Below are 7,291 nucleotides of genomic sequence, written 5' to 3'. Positions count from 1 at the left end.
CGGCGGCGATTTTGGAGGGGGTGATGAGGGAGAGTTTGGATCGCCGTTGAGGGTGTGGTTGCTGGAGGAGGTTGTGGTCGGGATGGTCGCCGAGGGCGTTGAGGACAGAGTGGGTCTGGGCGATGTCGGAGACTGCGCGGGTCATGGCGGCGATGACTTTGGGGTCGGAGATGTGGGGCATCTGGCTGAGGAGGATGAGGATGGTTGCTGGGGTATGATCAACTGGGGCTGGCCACATTTGTGTGTGAGTTTGTGTTTATACTAAACAAAATGATGAGCCAAATTTCTTATTTTGTGTTTTGCCTACTAAATGGTTCATTCTGGGCTTGTTTTATGAGTTTCTGGTCATGTGTATTTTAGGTTGATGGTGTTCAAAGCACAGAGTCCTCTCATTGATTGTTGGGGGTTTTGTCTTTGTCAGTTGCTCTTGATTTCAGTACACTTGCTTGGATGAGTTCATATTTGGAGTCTTTGATGTGTTTTGGTATGTATTTGATTTTAGTATGACCTTCCAAGTGAGCTAGTAGTGGGGATCGATCTTGGGAAGTTGGTTGAGAATTGAACAAGGGAAGGACGGAGAAGAAGGAGAGTTTGTGTTTATACTTGTATGGGTATTTTAGGAATTTCCCTGTGAAAAAGTGCCACGTCAGCACCTTAACAGAGAAATTTGACGGAATAGTGACGGAATGGATCGATTTGATAAAATTGGAGAGTGTGAGGACTTTTCTGATTAAATTAAAAGTGCAGGGACTGAATTGACGAACCCTTGAAAGTACAGGGTAGTAAACAGAATTTAATCCTTACAAGAATTTGGAAAATCAATACCCATTATCAATTTACTCATTATCTTCATCATATCCACCAAATCTACCTTAAAGTTTCTGCATTTAAACCAAAAGCAAAGCCTAAAAGCAATCCTAGACAGTAATCGAACACCTACATGACCCTTGGAAAAAGAAATCAAGGACAAGGCCATTACTGACCCTCTCTTCTTCTCAAAGAAGCATAACACAAGGGCCCCTGCTGAAATACATTTATCATGTTTGGATTTATAAACTTCTACAACCCAATTCAATCATCAAATCAACTGAAGAGAACAAAAAGTATAAAACCCAAAGATAATAACAAAAATTATACCTGATTCAGGGAGTACTTCGATATCGAGCCCAGGAGTACTGCCTATAAACACCCAAAAGGCGAAAACCAAATCCAAAATTCAATCCATAAGACACTCAAATTCAGAAATAGATGAAATCCAAACTAGTAACACAATTACAGAAAAGAATGATTACAAAACAGAATGACTGATTTCGACATAAATGGAAGAACAAAATGAAAATAGAATATATCGATGCTCACCTCCGTTTTCCAAGTAAGACGACGTCGGTTTGAGAAAAAGCACAGGGTCCTTCACGGGTTGTTGCCGGAAGTCAAGGAGGCTGCGTTAAACTCGTTGGAGGTCGGTGAGGTCTGTGATGGTGAAGGTGAGTCACGGTGGTGACCGGAAGTGGGTGTCGGAGGAGAGAGAAAACAGATCTAGTTCCTCTGTCCTCCATTAAACCAAAACAATTTGGAGATGAGAGAGAGGGAGGCAGAGAAGAGGAGCTGGGATATGAGAGAGAGGGGGAGACGGAGAAGAGGGTGGGGGAGGGGGCAGTGGGTGGAGGAGATGAGAAAGAGGGAGACAGAGGAGAATTCGATTCGGAGGAGGCTTTTCAATTTACCCAATCTGGTTTTAAGCAGCAGTGATGCACGGAAATCTGTGTGTTTATAATATTTCACACAGATATCGGTGTGAAATACATTTACATTTGTTACAGATTTCCGTGTGAATTTATTTTAGTAACTCAATAGCTTGAGATTTGGATCAATTTGCTGGTTATAAGAGGAATTTCCACGGAAATTCGTGTGAAATACATTTACCCTTACCACTGATATCCGTGTGTATGTACCTCAGTAATCCATGGAAATCCGTGTGTAATACTACTAGGGGAGGGAAATTGAATTTGTTCCAAAAAAGTGAGTGGGAAAAAATTTGCCACGAAAATCCGTGTGAGATACATATATATTTACCACTGATATTCGTGTGTATTTATCTCGATAATATATAACTAGTCATGTTAATTATTGTTTACACAGAATTCTGTCTCTATTCTATTTTTTCACACAGAATTTAGCAGCTAATTTTTCTTTTCACACAGATATCCGTGTTTACATTTCACACAGATATTTGTGTGTTGCTCATTTCACATAGAATTTTGTATTAAAAACTTATTGTAACGGAATTCTGTAGCTAATATAGTTTTTCACACGGAATTCTGTAGCTAATGGTTCTTTTCACACGGATTTCCGTGTTAACATTTCACACAGATATACGTGTGTGTTACTCATTTCACACAGATGTCTGTACCAAAAACCGGTCAACCCTTTAAATGCTTCTACTTCCCTAAGGAGAGCCGACCCTTGAGGAGATAAAATTTCAGAAATTTTTACATTAGTTGATATAGCTTCTACCCATGAGAGCATGAGAGTTTACAGATCAAAAAAATAAGTTACGAGCGATCGGTTATGAGCATATTAGTTTTATGTAGTATTTAAGGTTTATGGTTGACCTACTAGATCGAAACCCAAACGACGACGAAAATCGCTGAAATTTTGAACACAACCATTTATTCTTATCATGATAACATCTTACGATCGATTTTGATAAAGTCTATTTCCTATGCATTGTTGCTTATGGAATGTATACTTTTCATTATAACTAATAAACTAGTTATACCACATAAGTAGACATATAAGAATTTTGTGCAATCCAAAAAATAAAAATTGAAAATTGATAAATTTGACATTACCCATATATTTATAGCGTATTAATAGGTATAATGTAAAAAAATTAACTCAATCGGTCGTTATTTCAATATCAAATAAAGTGGTTAACCTTATATACACCTATACTTGCCTAAGGGGAGTAAAACCACGAGGAGATAAACTTTTCAAAATTTTTACATTATTTGATATACCTCATATTCATGAGAGTATGAGAGCTGACAGATCGAAAAAATAAGTTGCGAATGAGCGGTTATGAGCATATTAGTTTTATGTGGTATTTAGTGTTCATGGTTGATCTAGTAGATCGAGACCTAAACGATAACAAAAATAGCAGAAATTTTGACCATAACTATTTATTCTAATCATGACAACATCCAACGGTCGATTTTGATAAAGTCTATTTCCTCCACATTGTTGCTCATGGAAGGTATACTTTTCTTTACTAAAAACTTATTGTAACGGAATTCTGTAGCTAACAGAGTTCTTCACACGGAATTCTGTAGCTAATATAGTTCTTCACACGGAATTCTGTAGCTAATGGTTCTTTTCACACGGATTTCTGTGTTAACATTTCACACAGATATCCGTGTGTGTTACTCATTTCACATAGATGTCTATACCAAAAACCGATCAACCCTTTAAACGCTTCTACTTCCCTAAGGGGAGCCGACCCTTGAGGAGATAAAATTTCAGAAATTTTTACATTAGTTGATATAGCTTCTACCCATGAGAGCATGAGAGTTTACAGATCAAAAAAATAAGTTACGAGTGAGCGGTTATGAGCGGTTATTAGTTATGACCTACTAGATCGAAACCCAAACGATGACGAAAATAGCTGAAATTTTGAACACAACCATTTATTCTTATCATGATAACATCCTACGGTCGATTTTGATAAAATCTATTTCCTACGCATTGTTGCTTATGGAAGGTATACTTTTCATTATAACTAATAAACTAGTTATTCCACATTAGTAGACATATAAGAATTTTGTGCAATCCAAAAAATAAAAATAAAAAATTATAAATTTGACATTACTCATCTATTTATAGCGTATTAATAGGTATGGTGTAAAAAAATTAACTCAATCTGCCGTTCTTTCAATATCAAATAAGTGGTTAACCTTATATACATATATACTTTTTCACACGGAAATTTGTAGCTAATTGTTCTATTCACACGGATATCCGTGTGGAAAGGTTTTAGTTTTTACACAGACATCAGTTACTGTTGTTTATTCACACGGATTTCTGTGTGCAGTCTCATTTTCACACGGAATTCTGTAGCTCATTGTTCTTTTCACATGGATATCCGTGTCAACAGTTTCACACGGAAATCCGTGTGTATTACTCATTTCGCACATAAATCTGTATCAAATACTTATTATAATAGAAATATGTCCCTCTGTAATTCACATAACAAACAAAATTAATGATCCCGAAATAAACTAATTTCGGATTTTCACACAGAAATCAGTGTGAATTGATCTGCACACAGATACCCGTGTAAAAATATTTTATCATTTACACAGACATTTGTTACTATTGTTTATTCACACGGATTTCCGTCGATATTGTTATTGTATAAATCACTGTGGGGCTCAATTATGTTCTTTTCACATAGATATCTGTATCAAATACTTATTTTAACGGAAATCCGTCCCTCGATAATTCACATAACATAAAAAATTAATTATTTTGAAATAAACAAATTTATAATACGTACAGAAATCAGTGTGAATTGATTTTCACACAGATATCCGTGTGAAAATGTTTTAGTTTTTACACAGATATCTGTGACTGGTGTTTATGCACACGGATTTCCGTTGATATTGTTATTGTATAAATTATTGTGGGCCCGATTATGCTCATTTCACACGGATTTCTGTTAGTATTTCTATTTCACACGGATATCTGTGGCTTTTAACTACAGTAAATCCGTGTGTGTTGTTATTTTGCTAGTAGTGTCCAAAAGCCCTGAGACCCCTAAAGTCACCATCTAGAATAGGCAGCGGCAATCTTTGGAACTCCTCCTTTGCTAGATCAAAAGCTAAGATGCCAAGGATGTCCAACTAGGCTTGGCATTTAAACCCGTAACCCGCAAACCCGCACAAACCCGCCCGTTTATTAATCCGGGCTAAAAAAAGCCCGCACTCAAAAAACCCGCAAATTAATGGGTTTTGCGGGCTAAACCCATTGGAACCCGTTAACTAAAAATCCTTCCCAAAAACCAATTTCCCATTACCCATACGGGTTCTTTTTTTTTTTTTTCAACCAAGGCATTTTTATAATTTTTCTTATTCCCCATGAGTAGGCCTGGCAACGTGCGGGTATAGTGCGGGTACGGTGCGGGTTCTTAACGGGTCGGGTTTTTAACGGGTCGACCCGGTAAGAACCCGTTAGCTTAACGGGTTTTGTGGGCCAAACCCGGCGGGTTTGCGGGTTTTCCGTTGGAATCCGTTAAAACCCGTAAACATTTTTTTTTAATTTTTTATCAAAGCAATTAAAACCAATTAAGACTTATATATATCCCCCTCATTTGCCATTTTCTCTATATGAACTTTTTTGGTTTTCTATTTTGAAATTTTTTATTTTGTGAGGATCCGACAGTTGGATCTTCGTATAATTGTGAAAAGACTATTCAAAAGGATATCCATGAGGATTCGACCGTTGGATCGTCGTATGATTTTGTGAGGATGATTCTAAAGGCGATCTGGGACGATCCAACCGTTGGATCTTCGTATAATTGTGCAAAGATGATTCAAAAGGCAATCCATGAGGATCCGACCGTTGGATCGTCATATAATTTTGTGAGGATGATTCTAAGGGCGATCCGGGATGATCCAACCGTTGGATCTTCGTACAATTTTGAGAGGATGAATCTAAGGGCGATCCGTGAGGATCTGACCGTTGGATCATAGTATAAATCTGTAAAGATGATCATCTAGGTGACCCGTGAGGATCTGACCGTTGGATCGTCATATAATTTTGAGAGGATGAACCTAAGGGCGATCCGTGAGGATCTGACCATTGGATCATCGTATAAATTGGTAAAGATGATCATCTAGGTGATCTGTGAGGATCTGACCGTTGGATCATCGTATAAATCTGTAAAGATGATACTCTAGGTGATCCAATCATTAGATCATCGTATAAATCGGTAAAGATAATCCTCTTGGTGATCTGTGAGGGTCCGACCGTTGGATCGACATATAATTGTGATTTGTGAATTATTTTTTGTCAAAAAAGGAAAGGAAAAAAAATCTAAAAAGATAGAAAATAAAAAATTTCAAAATAGAAAACCAAAAAAGTTCATATAGAGAAAATGGCAAATGAGGGGGATATATATAAGTCTTAATTGGTTTTAATTGCTTTGATAAAAAATTAAAAAAAATGTTTACGGGTTTTAACGGGTTCCAACGGAAAACCCGCAAACCCGCCGGGTTTGGCCCGTAAAACCCGTTAAGCTAACGGGTTCTTACCGGGTCGGCCCTTTAAAAACCCGACCCGTTAAGAACCCGCACCATACCCGCACTATACCCGCACCGCACGTTGCCAGGCCTATGTCCAACCAATGAAGTGCCTCGTTTGAAAGAATCCCCTCGTATTGAATGTCGGAATCGAGAGGGGATTCAGTCCTTTTCCAAATGTTGGCTTTTGATGAGAAGATGTGCATCTCTTTGCCCTCCACCTCACCACCAAGGATGACTTCAAGGTTGGCAATAATTTTGTAGTCGTCAGTGGCTGACAAATAGCCAAAACCATAGTAGACTAGACATTGAGGTTTTGAGGGAAGATCAGCTGGGTCAGCTAAGTTTTTGAAGAATTGAGTTGATGGGTTCCAGATATACATGTTGTTTTCTTGATCCTGAAGAGTTGCAAGTATCAAAGCACAGTATTCTGATAGGAGGGCTCCCCGGTTGTTGCGCCAATGGTCACCTAACTGAACAAATGTCTCCCAACGGCGACAGCGACGGCGCATCCAAGTCCAGTGACTTGAATCTAGATTCGGAGGCGGAGGAGATGAGGAGCCTGTGGCGGAGGGTTTGGTGGTGAGAACCGATTTGGAATTGGGACTTGGCGAAATGTGGGTCGGACGGTATGATGAAGCGCCAGCGTTTTGAAACGGAGGTGAAGCAGATTAGGGATTTGAACTATCACATGTTCCGGTAAGTGATCCGCCATTTGCAATCAACTGCGGAGCATAGGGGTTTGTAATCTCCACAGTTGGGGGGCTTTCAGGGTCTTTTACGTGAGAAATTGTGAGATACAGTACTGAGATTTACATGACTAAACGGAAACGCGGTCGTTTAAATCCAATGCTATTTTTTATTTGTTATAATTTGTGGTGTGTTTGGATAAGAAAATTATGAAATCTGTAGGAGTTTATAAATGATGGAATCTTTTAACTCCATCAATCTAAATTTTCATTAATTACAATTTCTATTGTTTCGTTGTATCT

This window comes from Rosa chinensis, chromosome 5 (assembly GCF_002994745.2).
Source record: "Rosa chinensis cultivar Old Blush chromosome 5, RchiOBHm-V2, whole genome shotgun sequence".
NCBI classification, from domain to species: domain Eukaryota; kingdom Viridiplantae; phylum Streptophyta; class Magnoliopsida; order Rosales; family Rosaceae; genus Rosa; species Rosa chinensis.
The sequence above is the reverse complement of the archived record's forward strand: the minus strand, read 5'-3'. Positions refer to the sequence as shown.